Consider the following 16,613-nt stretch of genomic DNA (forward strand, 5'->3'; position numbering starts at 1 on the left):
GATTCAATAGTTACTTTAATTTTCTTAACCCAAAAGGGGAGAGCTAAATGCCAGTTTGCATCTACCACTTGTCCTTTCATAGAGCTATTGGTAAAGCAGTTAAATGCATAAATGACAGAAATGATAGATATTGGTTCCACTATTGCTATTTTATGCAGAGTATGTTTCCCCAAGATTAGATTTTTATGACAAGATTTTTTTTTAGTCAAAATATAGACTGTTATTTGTCAAAGAAGTTACATTTGTTTTTAGCTGTTGCAGAAATCTCAGAGGAAAAATTCCCAGGCTCCATTTCACTTTTAAGAAGTACAAAAACCTGAAAAACAACTTTTTTCTTTCAAAATAGGTTTTGTTTTGATTTGAAAGCCTCAGACTTCCATAAAGCATTACAGCATTTTGAATAAATATATAAAATATTTCAAGGTATTAGTATTTATCTTTTTTTTTATAATTGAGGGCAAAAATTCCTAGGGAAAAATGGAGGCTAGATTTCTTCTTTTTTTTTCCTTTTTTCCAGTTCCAGTTGGTTCCAGTTTTCCAAGTTGCTTTGATGTGGAGTCTGGGGGAAATTGTCAGGTCCTGTGCACATCCAAGTGTAGGTATCCAGGAGGCCAGTTGAGACTATCATTGTTAAAGTGGTTGATAAAAGAGATTCACAGAGTGCAGAAGGCTGGAAGGGATTGTCCAAATCAACTATATCATCCTGTCATTTTTTAAAATGGGAATCTGAGGTACAGGGAAATGAAGGGACCTGTCAAGTTCATATTATCAGCTTGTGTCAGAGTTGTGATCCAGGCAGACTGGCTCTCCAGTTAGCTGTTTCCAAACCACACAAACCTGTGTCCATTCACCCTAATGCAGCTGACATCAGGGTGTAGTGAAAGAAAGTGGATGTTTATTGCAGGGTGCCATGCAAGGAGAATGGGTGGCTAATACCCAAGTGCCCAACCCCTCCTCAGGGTTTACAAGCTGTTTTTAAGTGCAAAATTAGGGGAAAGGGTTGCAGGGCATGTCATCAGCCTGTGCACGTTATTCAGACTGGTCAGTGCTGAGGTGACAGGTGATTGTTTCAGTATTCTTAGCTGTCAGTCTTCTGGCTCCAGCCAGTCTGGTGTCTTGTGCTTGTTGTCCGGAGATGACCCTTTTGGTAGAGGTCTACATTCCTGCAAAACATCTCAAGGATACTTGAGTGAAGACTTTATCTATTGCCTTGAGTTTGAACCAAGAGTCCTATGTCTGTTTAGTTTGCTTTACCTTGGTTTGCAAACCATTTTCTATAATCTTTAACTACCTGGTCCAGTTCCCATACTCTGGGTCCTGATTAAGGGACTTGGGCTTCTCTTTGTTAATGAGAAGTCTGATGGGCTTTGTCAAAAGGTGGCTAACTGTGAGGTTGCATAACCATTTTCTTGGTAATCTCCCAGGATCCTTTATATTTCACTCTTGACTAGCTTCCATGACAACTGGTACCTAATCTAGACCAGGCTACTGTTTTGGCTCAATCGTGCCCTTCGGATATATTGACTGAGTGGGATTTCCCACCTTGACGCTTGGCATTCTGATTGGTTTGACTTGGGCTTAATGCTCCAGAGGCTTTTATGTTCCTGATGACCTTGAAAAGGGCCGCTCCTCCACCTGCTGGCCTTTATTCCTCCCGTTGCTCCCCCTGCCCCTACCACCACTATGACTTACGCAGTTCCTACTTTCTGGCAGGCATTGTGCTGGCCACTTGATAAAAACAAGTTCATATACTCCACACAACAGCTCTTGAAAAGGGCTGTTTTTTAAAGAGTTCTATTTGTTTTCAAGTTCAGGTTTGGAGCTATCAATCCAGAGAAAGGAGAAGCAATCAGCTACTCTAATCAGTAATCAGTCATCAGTCAGCTGGATTTTTACCCCCTCCCCTTGAGTCTCATACCATAGATAAGGAGAAAGAGTATGACCCTCCTGTACCTGCCAGGCACCCCTTTTGATGAAGCCCCTCAGACTTCTCAGTAACAAAGAGAAGCCTGACGCAAGCAGACCCAGGGTTGTTTGGTTCAGTAACAGCTCACTGGTTAGCTGCCTCATTAGCTAAAGAGGTGGGTATTTTACCACCTTGCAGTTGGGGAAATCAAAGCTCAGAGAGGTTAAATCGTTTCCCCCTTGTATTATAGTGGTCATTGCAAGCTGAGTTTAAAACCTAGGCATGTTCGAATCCCAGTCTCTTTTACAGCACCCCTCAGTTCCAGTCTGAATGGCTTCAAGCTCAGATTTTGAGTACCGAAGCACTGCACGGTACACTGCTTAGGGGACTCTGCTTTCTGGTAATCTGCTCTGTAAAATAGCTTTAATTATGTACTAACCCATGAGGCTTCCCTCTTTGGGCTTGTCCAGTGTTAGTACATCCTGGTTTTCTGCTCTTAGAATTCTGTGTTCCATATATTACCCTGCTGTGCATTCAGATGTGAGAATACGAACAGTTATGTGTCACTCTGTTGTCTGAAAGAGTAACTCCCCGATTGAAAACAGACCCTCCAAATGGCAGGATCATCGAATTCCCTAACACTATGGAACATTTCCATCTTTTCCCTACCTCCTGCTTCTGCAGTTACAGGCATGAATTCTTTCTTTAACCATTCAGTTCACTATCATGAAGACGTACAGAAAGGGCCTTGGCAGTGTTCCAACATCACCAAAGGACAGCTGCTGCCTTGTTAGCTAAAGCAAGTTGCATCCACCTACTGTGCCCTAGCAGCTCCTTAGATTTAAAGATATTTAAAGATAAAGAGGCCATTGTGTAAGTGCCTTGTGTTAAGTATTCCTAGAAGGATACTGCACTGTATGAATGGGAAGGAGGAAGAAAATATTCATGGAGTGCTTATTACATGCATAGAGATATGCTAGAGCTTTTCACACATATTACTTCAATTGAGCTCCACAATAATTGTATGAAGTATGGAATTGTATTCTAATTTCAGAAAGACGTTAAGTGACTTACTCAACATTGCACAATTAGAAATGTGTACAACTGGCATGTGAATCTAGGTAAAACTCCCTCTGTATATATTACCAGGCTACCCCTGAATACACAGGGGCCTGAGGTCCTGGCCTCTGCCATCCTACCTATCATTACATTCACCCTGTAAGGATTCGACCAGGGACCCTGGCTTCAAAAATCCTAGTAAGAAACTTCTCTAGTCTTTGAAATTGTATCTCTGTTTAGCCAAGAATGGTGATTTACATTATTATAGCAGAGACTAAATTAGAAATCTATAGCTTCTTCTAATTTCAGTTGTCCCCACCCGACTCAGGGCCTTAACAATTTTTTTGTGAAGAGCAATACTCCTTGTTGCAGTGTGTCCCTGATAAGCATGGGGCATGACACATTTTCTCCCTTGGTCAAGACCTAGCAAATTCTTCCACCTGGTTTGATTAAAAACCAAGGTAATGCCTGTTTTGTCTGCATTGAGTCCCAAGGGGAAAAGAAATAATCCAGCCGACAAGAGTAACTGGCTAATTCTCCTTCCTCCGGATCGAAATCTCCAGACCTGAACCTGAAAAGACAGGTAGATCTATTCTGACCGTCCTGCTGTCGTCTGCCGTTCTCCCCTCCACCCCACCTGCCTTCATCCCCTACAGCTAGCTCTACCGACTCAGAGACACTGGAGCCTCATGCACAGCCAGGACGCACCCAGGCTTTTCAAAAAGCATTTCTTTCTATGAAGCTGAAAATACATTATTTATTTAATTATATATATATTTTATAATTCAGCTCGTCTATCGAAACTTCCTTTTTTGAAAAGCTAAAAGGTTGAACTGAAAATATTTCAGAATTCCATTTGTGTCTCAAATTGGTTAAAATAAATGAACCTTAATGAGCACTTTTTATTCTTCACCCTGTGTGAAACTTTAGTACAAGGTGCCTTCCTCTGTCCGCTGCTATAGGGCAGGGATTTGCTGCTTTTTCTCACAGATTTGATCAGTGCAGAGCTTACTACTTCCACTTCTTGTTCATGGATGGCACATTCGCTCCTCAGCCCTTATTTGTTTCTTAGTCACCCACTAGTTCTCCCTGCCTCCACCCTCAGAGGCTGACCAGGCTTCTGCCCCAGGCTTTCCCCTGACTTCCCCACTAAGGCTGGTCCTGTCTAAACCTGTTACAGGTTTTATCAGATCACATTCAATTCAACACATGTTTATTTAGTGTGACTGTATGCAAGCCTGTGATGGTTGCTACGTTTCCATTCTAGGAATACAACCTTACCAAGGGGAAAGTTTGAGAGAAAGAAAAGCCATGGGTAATTTTGTTCTTCTGCCGTTTTGAAAGAATTTTATATTTTTCACGATATCCAAATAAAATTTTGATTTAAAAGATAATTCTTTTTCTATGTCAGTCTTGATAAGAAAAAAACATATATGACATTTTGCTGATACAGTTTAGACCTTCCAAAGGGAAAAACAATATATTTATCTATGGGGTTTTATATTTACACATTGTTTTCAAGAGTGTCCTTGTCCTACTCATGAGGATTAGAATTCTAAAAACCCCCATTTTTTATAAAAGTTATTTGAAAAATTGGGTTACTGATAAGGAAAAATAGTGTTAGATGATTGAAGTTACCTATGAATTATGAAGGTGTTTATTAATATAGTTTATGCTCATTCAAATAATACAATAAAAGCAGTCTATTAAATAAAAAAAGAAAGTCAGTAATAGTTTACATATCTCAGTGGTAATGGGTAATATACCATTCCTTGCTCAAAACCCATTTTAAGATTTTACTCCTCCAAGTTTTAAAGAGATATTTATTAATTTGTTCAGCTTTGTTGTGTATTATGTGAGATTACCTCCTCAAGTGTTGTTTATTCCAAAAGCAATAGAGTAAAATTGTTGACTCCTGCCTTTCAGGTTCCACAGTGATTCCAGAAACAAAGTAATTAATGACTAGATGAAACAAAGAAATAAGGCGTCAGGAATCTTTAGCATAGCTAAGTAAGCATTTCTCAGCCCTGATAGGTTATTCACTCTTAATTATGTTAATGACCACTTCAGTCCAAAGCACATCCCAGAAGCTCCTCTTTCATAAGACCCCTCTCCCTTCTGTCCTAAAAGACCCTTAAATATAATTTTCAAGTTCAGGGTTCCTCAGATTTCTTTATATATCATTGGCAGTAATACAGTTGAATTTTACTTCTTGCGTGAAAACATTTCTGAGCTATGCTTTTGAATTATGGAAATTTCCTTTTTGGAATCCTGCTCATTTTATTCTGATTTCTGGTGCAATTACTTTGGTAGTTATTCCTATTTATATTCATTACATTGCAAACCTTTCAAGCACTATATTCCCTCCTCTTTGTTTATCCAGCAGCATCTACCAGGGATCTTGCAGACAGTGGCTGCTCAACAAACATTGGTTGGAATGAATTACTGAGTTACTGTTTGGTACCATTGTGTTAGCACTGCTAAGTCAATACTTACTGTTCAGAAAAGAGTGACCAAAGATGCCCTTTGTCTGATGTGTGATTGTTTCCTTTTCAATTTCATATTGTGTTAGATGGAACCATATTAAATTGCTGTTTCTATAGTTCAAGAATTGACTAAAGTTGAAGATATTGACAATTTCATGTAGTGCAACTTGTTATTAAAATATATTTTTTCAATGTTTTATAGACATTTTGTAACTCTTGGACACTCAGACAGCAACTTTTTCATATTCCCAAGAAGGTTTCTATAGAATATAATCTAATTTGTGAGCATTCAAACTATTGTATCTGAATACTCCACATTTTTTCCCCTTACATTTTCAAAATAAATTCAAATTCTTTATAGTGATGAATCAGTCCTCAAAATATCACAAGCATATGGAATTTTATGTGAATAAAAGCATTTTTTTCTGAAGAGTTTCAAAGTCAGTGATCTTTATTTTATTTTTGTTTTTATTCATTCTTTATTGTTTAGAGTACATGGAAAGAATGAATTTGTTGCCATTCAGTTATTTTTTTTCCCTTTTTGCCTATAGTACTGATTTATTTGGGAAAAATATATGGATTTGCTTTTTGTTTGTGTCTACCCATGTTCGACACGTTAGCTGTGCTATCACTTTTAGCAATCTTAAGCTTCACATATCAAAAACAGAACCACTGACCCACTCCTCCCCAAAAGCTTCCTTATCACAACTAAAGGTAACTTTTTTTTTTTTGTCATTCCAACTTAACAAGCCAAAACGGCTGGAGTCATTACCAAGTCCTCTTTTTCATACTCCACATCCATTTAGTTAGAAACTCCCTTTCGACTGCCTTCGCTTCCACTTCTCCCACCCTGGCTCAGACCACCACTGTTTCTTACCTTCATCACTCTAATTGCCTCCAAAAAGGTCTCATTGCTTCTATTCTTGTTCATTTTCTATTCTTAAAAATAGTTAAAGTACGCAGTCTGTGTCCCCCAATTTCTTAAAGGGAGAAGTGGTGTTCAGCCACCTGGGAAAGAGCAATGACAGGTCTGTGATACCCTTAGGTGCTGGGGGCTGCATGCACACTACACTGACCGGCTCAGCACGTACTTACCCTACTGCCAGCAGACGCAGGTAACCCGTAGAACCCCACTGGAAGTTCGGAGATCAGGGATTGCAATTATTCTCCATGCACAAGGAATTCCCAGGAAGTTTAGGTCATAAGTTTGCATTGATTAAGTCCTCCCCGCCCCCTGACATTCCAGACTGCCACATCCTCTGCAGGTGGAGTTACTGGCCTCCACTCCCTATGCACCCACCTTGTTGGCACTTCCCAGGCCAGAGGGCAGAGCACAGAGGTTTCTCTAAACTCTGCCCCCGCATCAGCACACTCCCAGGCTTGGGGTTTTTCTGTAGGTTTGCTAGGGGGAGGTGGCCACAGGGAGGGGACTCAGACAATAAAGAGATTTGATAAAAAAAAATAAAAAGCAAACTTTTAAAAAACGAGTCAAATCATGTTATTCTTTGGCTCAAAACCTTACAGTCACTCTTCATTTCCCTCAGAGTGAAAGCCAAAATCTTTACAATGATCTGCAAAGTTCTAAATGACCTGTCTCCTCCCCATACAGCCACTCCCTATCCTGCTCTGTCACTTCTCTGGTTTCTTGCTTCCTATCATTCTTTTTCAGCCACTTACCCTTCTTGTTGTCACTTGAACATTCTAGGCACTCTACCATTGAGGGCAAAAATCGAAACAAGTGCCTCACACATAAATAAGTGCTCAATAAACATTGCTCACTTAAATGGAATTGAAGTTAGCTCACAATTGGTAGCTATTACAAGATTTAGGATTTGGGATTATGCTTCTTTTTTTGCTCGAGTTGTATCTCATAGCATCCACCAATACACAGGTTCCTTTCATCTTTCAAATATCTTTTTTTTTCATTTGATAATGTGGGCTTGGGAGAACTTCTGTGGTATATTTTGAAAGATAAATATGATTCGGAACAGCATAAGTATCTTAATTTTAGAATTACAGGCAAGCATGTAGTTTGGAGAATTTACCAAAATAGAAGAGCTTTTCTAATTCTATGAAATGATTTGGCGTAATTGTTCATTATCAAATTAGAAATTTAAAAGGATGGATTTATTTACAGCTCTCCACAGGATACCATCTGTCTAATTTAAATTTAGTGGAGAGTGAAAAAGATAGGTTGTTAGGCAAATGGGTAGTTCAGGTGTAATTTATTCATAAACATGGTAATATTGGTAAGAAACCTGAATGATAAAACCTCTTTTTTAATCACTGGTAAATAAATTATAACACCATCTGCAAAAATTTGTGAAAGGTTCACTAAGATTTTTGGAGATGACATTTCATAGCAATAACAAGTAATTTTGTTTTTCCAAATGTAATTATAGAGTATAATATCAGTTTGGTTTCTCTGATGGCCAATATAAGACTCTATGTTTATTTTTGCCTATGCTTGAAGTACTTCATATGGAGCACTAAGTTTCTTAATTTATGAAGTTAGTGTTCCCTGGGGGCAATGTAGTTAATATACAGCAATGTATTTCATTTCAAGTTTTACATTACTGACCAGTGATTTTTCTCATAATAACTTTTAATCATTAGTACATATCCCAATTAAAATGAATAAATTCATTTTGATTAAGAATTTTCATTTATAGCCTAAAAAGAATAGGCTTGAATCTCTATTAGGTTTGAACAAGATTTCTATATGTAAGTTAGAAATATCACTAATGATTAAAATACTTGGTAAACAATTTTTGAATTTATAAATAAAGTGTCATTAAACATATCACATTCCATATTTTATTTTTAGAATAGTTATTTTGTAGGCATCAAGAAACTGATGATCTCATGATTTTTGAGAACAGTTAAAATACAGGTAGTAATTTTATTTAAGTGTATGTCAAATTACACACAAAATGTAAATACTGTTTTAAATATATCCCAAATAACATTTAAGATGCCTGTGCAGGAATTGTGTTGAGAAAAATATGACTTTTTTAAAATAAAGATCAAGTACTACAGTGCCCTATATTAAAGTGAATGATCAACTTCTGATTTTAGGTTTGATATATAGAAAGCTTGAAAGTCTATACTCCATGCTCACACACACACACAAAGGTGAACAAACTAAAAATAAATGACTGTTCTTTGACCCATCAGATAAATTAGTTCAAAGGACAAATCACACTCTGAAATCTGTAGGTACAGGTAAATAAAGAAAATCACAGATGCAGTCAGCTTATACGGAACCACGAGTGCCCTAAACTAATCCTATTAGGTCCTTCTGGTGAAGACCCAAGAAAAATCCTCTCCTGATTCTGGGAAAATTTTTGAAATATGCCCAGAGCTAAGTAACACTTGTGAAGATCACAATTCAAGGACACAGGCCCTAAAAGACTGAGATTTAATCATAAAACTATTGAAAATTTCCCTCCCAATACCTTACTAGGGATCCAGTATAATAGTAGTAGATTACAGCTGAGAGCTGCAAGTTGCCAACATTATTGAAAAGGAAGTCCTTAGGGGAACAGAACAATGAAATCTTGTTGAAAGAATCAACAACAACAAAAAAACAAAAACAAAATCAGGAGGGGAAAATGAAGCCTCTGACACCTACAATAACATTAAACACTGACAAATTCCTATCCATATTAGCATGAAACAGCATTGCCTTAGTCTGTTTAGACTGCTATAACAAAGCTTCTTACACCAAGAAGTTTAAATAACAAAAATTTATTTCCTCAAAATTCTGGAGGCTGGACGATCAGAAAACCAGCATGACTCATGGTCAGGTTGTGGTGAGAGCTCGTTTCCTGGCCTGTGTGTAATAACTTTCTTCTAAAGGAAAAAAGAAGAGGAGGAGGAGGGGCCAGGGAATAACTTCACAGAGGAGAAAACTAATGAAGACTATTTGAGCCAGATGATCAAGGTCAATATCACCAGTCATAAATCAGGTTTATAGTATTACCCTTGGTATGATGTGGCAAAATTGATACCTTATCTCTGATTTTCCTCCCCCAAACCCATAACTCTAGTATAATCATGAGAAAAGTATCAGACAAATTGTCATATGAGAACCCTCTGTACTATCTTCTCAATTTCGTAAATCTAAAACTGTTCTTTAAAAAAAGTTTATTTGAAACTTGACAATGTTAAAAAATGCCTGATTGGGGGGGTGAAGATGACAGCATAAGAAGTGTGGTGGAAATCTCCTCCCCAAACCACATATATTTTGAAAATACAGCAAGTACAACTATTCCTAAAAGAGTGACCAGAAGTAAAAATGCACCAGCCAGTCTACATCTGGGAGAAGTGAAAATTTCACAGAAAAGGGTAAAGCAAAAAAGTCACAACCTGGCGGGATCTGAGCACTCCCCTCACCCCAGCTCACCAGTGGGAGGAAGAGAATCAGAGTGGGAGGGAGTGGAAGAACAGCACTGCTACATAACCATTACTAGAAATCTACCCTGGGAGCACAGACCCACATTGCATGGTGCTTTAGAGATTAGAGGGGCTGAAAACCAAAGTCAGAGACTAAGACTGCAAACAGGTTCCCACAACCTGCTGCCCTGGAACAAAAGAAAAGCAGGCACTTTGAAAGACTTCTCAACATTCAGAAGGCCACTAAAAGGTCAAGAGTTTCGGAGAAGGAACAGGTGGACAAAATCAGCCCAGCACACTCAGCCCAGCAGGTTGGGAACTTTAAGAAGTTTCAGGCACTCCATCCCCCTGGTTGGCAACACAGCCATGAGGTCCTCCACTGTGATGAACAGTATGCCACTCCTTCCTCCCCACCAGTACCTTCACGCAAAACCACTGTCTGTGCCATTGCTACAGACCAACCGGAAGGCAGCCCCATCTACAACTACACGGCTTAATGCAGATACTTCTCCCTGCACATGGCTAACTGGCCAAGACACTGGAGACAGTCGCCATGGCCAGGAAGCATGAAAGTGCTTTGCCCTTCCTGCAAACAACTGCACCGCTTGCCTGTGACCCCCTCCACCTCCCTACACCATCCCGAGGGACACCCTGCCATGGGCAGTTTAGGGGATTAATTGAGAGGCCACTCATGGCACATAGCTAACTGGCACAAACAGTTGAGACAGGCACTGTGACCAGGAAGCAGAAAGGGACCTTGCTTTCCCAGCTGACACCTGCACCACTCACTTGCAACCACTCCCATCACTCCAGGACTATGAAAAGACAGAAGAACCTTGCTCAATCCAAAACCCTCAAACAGCAGAAAGAGGGCTTGGTGAGACTGAAATCACCAATCTTTCTGTAAAAGAATTCAAAATAAAAGTCAAAAGCATGCTAATGAAGCTACAAAAAAATATTCAAGACCTAAGGGATGAATTCAGGAGGGAGATAACTGAAATAAAACAATTGAGGGATTTAAAAGCAGATTAGATGAGGTAGAGGAGATAGTAAGTGGAATAGAAATTAGAGAACAGGAACACAGAGAAGCTGAGGCAGAGAAAGAAAAAAGGATCTCTGGGAATGAAAGAATATTAAAAGAACTGTGTGACCAATTCAAATGGAACAATATTTACATTATGCGGTACCAGAAGAAGAAGAGAGAAAAAGGGATAGAAAGTGTATTGAAGAAATAATTGCTGAAAACTTCCCCAATCAGGGGAAGGAAATATTCTCTCAGGCCATGGAAGTCCACAGATCTCCCAACATGAGGGACCCATGGAGGACAACAACAAGACATATAATAATTAAAATGGCAAAGATCAAGGACAGGACAGAGTATTAAAAGCACCTAGAGAGAGAGAGGAAAAAGATAACATACAAAGGAAAACCCATCAGGCCATCATCAGACTTCTCAGCAGAAACCTTACAGGACAGAAGGGAGTGGCTTAATATATTCAATGCAATGAAACAGAAGGACCCCAACCAAGAACACTCTATCCAGTAAGATTATCAATTAAATTTGAAGGAGGAATTAAACAATTCCCAGAGAAGCAAAAGCTGAGGGAATTTACCTCCCACAAACCATCTCTACAGGGTATTTTAAAAGGTCTGCTCTAGATGGAAGTGTGCCTAAGGCTAAATAGCTGTCACCAGAGAAAATAAAACCACAGGAAAGGAAGTAGACCAATTAAATACTAACCAAATGCAAAATTAAACCAGCTACTCACAAAGTCAGTCAAAGGATACACAAAGAGTACAGAATACGACAGAGGAATACGACAGAGAGGAAGAGGAAGTAAAAGAAGGGGGGAAAGAATCTTCAGATTATGTTTACAATAGCATAATAAGTGAGTTAAGGTAGTCTTTTAGGTAGTACAGTGACGATGCCTGCCATCAAAGTTGAACAGTCTGAAGGGGAGGTGTGGAGCTGAATATATGTACAACTCACTGAGAGGACACCCCACGTTGGGTGCCTGATGTAGTGTGCCGCTCATCTTTGGGTGAAATGAGAGAACAAAAAACACAGACAACACAGACAGACAGACAATGGCTGCAGCCCCGATGTGGCGCAGCACCTTTATTTTTATACTGCCTTTCTCAGACCTCAGCCAAGTGCTATACTCATCTTTCCCTTCTCAGGGGGGGCAGGCCAGAAGCAGGGGTGGTGTTTTCACACATCCTCAAGGTCTCCCTATTTTCAGAGTGAGGAGTCTTGGCTCATCTTCTAGGACAAGATATGTTTTTGTGGGCAGATAACTTCCAAGGACTGCACCGGTTGCTCTCAAGCTGGTGCTTTCCCGTGCTGCATTCAGACATGGGGGAAGGTGCTTTCCCATTCTGCCTACAAACATGTAAGAAGACAAAGACCATCCCCAACAGTACAGAAGCTGCCCTTGAACATTTGTTAACCACAAATCCAAAGCCCACATAGAACATATCTATTGATAATCACCGTACATGTAAATGGACTGAATGCACCAATCAAAAGACAGAGCTACAGAATGGATAAAAAAGCAATACCCATCATATGCTGCCTACAAAAGATTCACTTCAAACTGAAAGACATACACATACTGAAAGTGAAGGGATAGAAAAAGATACTTCATGCAAACAATAGGCAGAAAAAAGCAGGTGTTGCAATACTTGCATCAGATAAAATAGACTTCAAAACAAATAAAGTAACAAGAGACAAGGACATTACATAATAATAAACGGGCCGGTTGAACAAGAAGATACAACCATTATAAATATCAATGCACCCAACATAGGAGCATCTAAATACATACAACAAATAATAACAGAATTAAATGGGGAAATAGAATGCAATGCCGTTATATTAGGAGACTTTAACACACCACTCACTCCAAAGAACAGATCAACCAGACAGAAAATAAGTAAGGAGTTAGAGTCACTGAACAACACATTAGAACAGATGGACCTAACAGACATCTATAGAACACTCCACACAAAAGCAGCAGGATACACATTCTTCTCAAGTGCACATGGAATATTTTCCAGAGTAGATCACATACTAGGCCACAAAAAGAGCCTCAGCAAATTAAAGAGATTGATATTGTACCAACCAACTTCTCAGATCACAAAGGTATGAAACTAGAAATAAATTGTACAAAGAAAACAAAAAGGTGCACAAAAACATGGAAGCTTAACAACATGCTCCTAAATAATCAATGGATCAATGACTAAATTAAAACAGAGATCAAGCAATATATGGAGACAAATGAAAACAATAGCTCAACACCCCAACTTCTGTGGAATGCAGCAAGGCAGTTCTAAGAGGAAAGTATATAGCAATTCAGGCCTATTTAAAGAAGGAAGAACAATCCCAAATTAACAGTCTGAATTTACAATTATTGCAACTGGAAAAAGAAGAACAAATGAGGCCCAAAGTCAGTAGAAGGAGGGACATAATAAAGATCAGAGAAGAAATAAAACAATAGTAAACATTAATGAAGCCAATAGATACTTCTTTGAGAAAATAAAAAAACAAATAACCCCTTAGCCAGACTTATCAAGAAAAAAAGCAATCTGCAAACATAAATCAAATCAGAAATGAGAAAGGAAAAATCACTACTGACACCACAGAAAGACAAAGAATTATTACAGAATACTATGAAAAATTACATAGTAACAAACTGGGTAACCTAGAAGAAATGGGAAACTTCCTAGAAAAATACAACCTTCAAAGACCGACCCAGGAAGAAATAGCAAATTTGAACAGACCAATTACCAGCAATAAAATTGAATCAGTAATACAAAAACTACCCAAGAACAAAACCCCTGGACCAGGTGTCTTTACTATTGAATTTTATCAGACATTTAGAGAAGACATAGTACCCATTCTCCTTAAAGTTTTCCAAAAAATGGAATAGGAGGGAATACTTCCAAAATCATTCTATGAGGCCATCATTAGTCTAATACCAAAACCAGGCAAAGACACCATAAAAAAAAATACAGACCAATATCCCTGATAAACAGAGATGCAAAAATACTAAACAAAATATTAACTAAACAAATTCAAAAATACATCAAGAGAATCATACACCATGATGAAGTGGGATTCATTCCAGGGTTGCAAGAATGGTATAACATTTAAAAATCCATCAACATCATCCACTATATCAAGAAAAAGAAGGAAAAAAATCACATGATCATCTCCATAGATGCTGTAAAAGCATTTGACAAAATTCAACATCAATTCATGATAAAAACTCTCCAAAAAATGGGTATAGAGGGCAAGTACCTCAACATAATGAAGGCCATATATGACAAACCCACAGAAAACATCATACTTAACAGTGAAAAGCTGAAATCTTTTTGTCTAAGATCAGGTACAAGACAAGGATGCCCATTGCCCCACTTTTATTCAACATAGTACTGGAGGTCCTATCTACAGCAATCAGACAACACAAAGAAATAAAAGACATCCAGATTGGTAAGGAGGAAGTGAAACTGTCACTGTTTACAGATGACATGATATTGCACATAAAAACCCTGAAGAATCCACTACAAAACTACTAGAACTAATATCTGAATTCAGCAAAGTTGCAGGACACAAAATTAATACACAGAAATATGTTGCATTCCTATACACTAATGATAAACTAGCAGAAAGAGAAATCAAAAAACAATTCCATTCACAGTTGCATCAAAAAGAATAAAATACCTAGGAATAAACCTAATCTAGGAAGTGAAAGACCTACACCCTGAAAACTACAAGACACTGTTGAGAGGAATTAAAGAGGACACTAATAAATGGAAATTCATCCCATGCCCTTGGATAGGAAGAATTAATATCATCAAAATGGTCATCCTGCTTAAAGCAATCTACAGATTCAATCAATCCCTATTAAAATACTGACAGCATTCTTCAATGAAATGGAACAAATAGTTCTAAAATCCATATGGAACAACAAAATACCCCAAATAGGCAAAGTAATCCTGAGAAGGAAGAATAAAACTGGAGGGATTATGCTCCCCAACTTTAAGCTCTACTACAAAGCCACAGTAATCAAGACAATTTGTTACTGGCACAAGAACAGACCCATAGACCAATGAAATAGACTATAGAGCCCAGACGTAAATCCACACATATATAGCCAACTAATATATGACAAAGGAGCCATGGATATACAATGGGGAAATGACAGCCTCTTCAACAACTGGTGTTGGCAACACTGTACAGCTACATGTAAGATAATGAAACTGGATTACTCCATACACAAAAGTAAACTCAAAATGGATCAAAGACCTGAATGTGAGTTATGAAACCATAAAACTCTTAGAAGAAAACATAGGGAAATCTCTCTTGAATATAAACATGAGCAACTTTTTCATGAGCATAGCTCCTTGGGCAAGGGAAGCAAAAGTGAAAATGAGCAAGTGGGACTATATCAAACTGAAAACCTTCTGTACAGCAAAGGGAACCATCAGCAGAACAAAAAGGTGTCCTGCAGTATGGGAGAATATATTCCTAAATGACATATCCCCTAAAGGGTTGACATCTAAAATGTATAAAGAACTCATACACTTCAACAACCAAAAAGCAAATAACTCAATTAAAAAATGGGCAGAGGTCCTGAACAAACAATTCTCTTAGGAAATTCAGATGGCCAACAGGCAGATGAAAGGATGCTCCATATCGCCAATCATCAGAGAAAATGCAAATTAAAACCACAATGAGATATAACCTCACACCATTTAGGATGGCCAACATCGAAAAAAGACAAACAATAACAAATTCTGGCAAGGATGTGGAGAAAGGGAAACCCTTCTATACTGCTGGTAGGATTGTAAATTAGTTCAACCATTGTGGAAAGCAGTATGGAGGTTCCTCAAATAACTAATAATAGAAATACCATTTGACCCAGGAGTTCCACTTCTAGGAATTTACCCTAAAAATGCAGGATCCCAGATTCAAAAAGACATATGCACCCCCATGTTTATGACAGCATTATTTACAATAGCCAATAAATGGAAGCAACTTAAGTGTCCATCAGTAGACAAGTAGGTAAAGAAGAAGTGATACATATACACAATGGAATATTATTCAGCCATAAGAAGAAAACAAATCCTACCATTTGCAACAACATGGATGGAGCTAGAGGTTATTATGCTCAGTGAAATAAGCCAGGAGGACAAAGAAAAGTACTGAATGATTTCTCTCATGTGTGGAGTATAACAACAAAGCAAAACTGAAGGATCAGAACAGCAGCAGACTTTCAAAACCCAAGAACGGAATAATAGTTACCAAAGGGAAAGGGACTAGGGAAGGTGGGTGTGAAGGCAGGGATAAGAGAATTAAAGGGCATTATGATTAGTACACATAATATGGGGGGGCACGGGGAAGGAAGTATTGCACAGAGAAGACAACTAGTGACTCTATAGCATCTTACTATGTGGATGGACAGTGACTGTAATGGGGTATATGGTGGGTGACTTGATGATACGGAGAATGTAGTGACCACAATGTTGCTCATGTGAAATCTGAGCATAAGATTGTATATCAATGATATCTTAATAAATAAAAAAAGCCTATTATCATCTAAACTTTATAACCCTTTATTATTTAATATTTATTTCTTCAGTTGGATTTTTACAATATTATATTGATAATTACAGTGCTTCCAAACTTAAATTCATGTATAACTATCTAGTGCATATTTTCATGAATAAAACTTTTTTATTTATTAAGAATTTTTTTT

At 38.2% G+C, this 16,613-nt stretch overlaps 1 long non-coding RNA gene across 2 annotated transcripts; it reads right to left on the minus strand.

Moving 5' to 3' along the window:
* Window positions 1-432: 432 nt before the first annotated feature.
* Window positions 433-6,655, minus strand: LOC140843291 (uncharacterized). Of its 2 annotated transcripts, none has more exons than XR_012120917.1 (3): window positions 6,547-6,655; window positions 6,329-6,459; window positions 433-1,163 (listed from the first exon to the last, which is right to left on the minus strand). It is a non-coding gene; the product is annotated as an uncharacterized lncRNA (long non-coding RNA). The 2 variants fall into 2 exon arrangements; XR_012120918.1 differs by lacking the exon at window positions 433-1,163 and adding an exon at window positions 4,303-4,927.
* Window positions 6,656-16,613: the final 9,958 nt, after the last annotated feature.

This window comes from Manis javanica, chromosome 8 (genome assembly GCF_040802235.1).
Source record: "Manis javanica isolate MJ-LG chromosome 8, MJ_LKY, whole genome shotgun sequence".
NCBI classification, from domain to species: domain Eukaryota; kingdom Metazoa; phylum Chordata; class Mammalia; order Pholidota; family Manidae; genus Manis; species Manis javanica.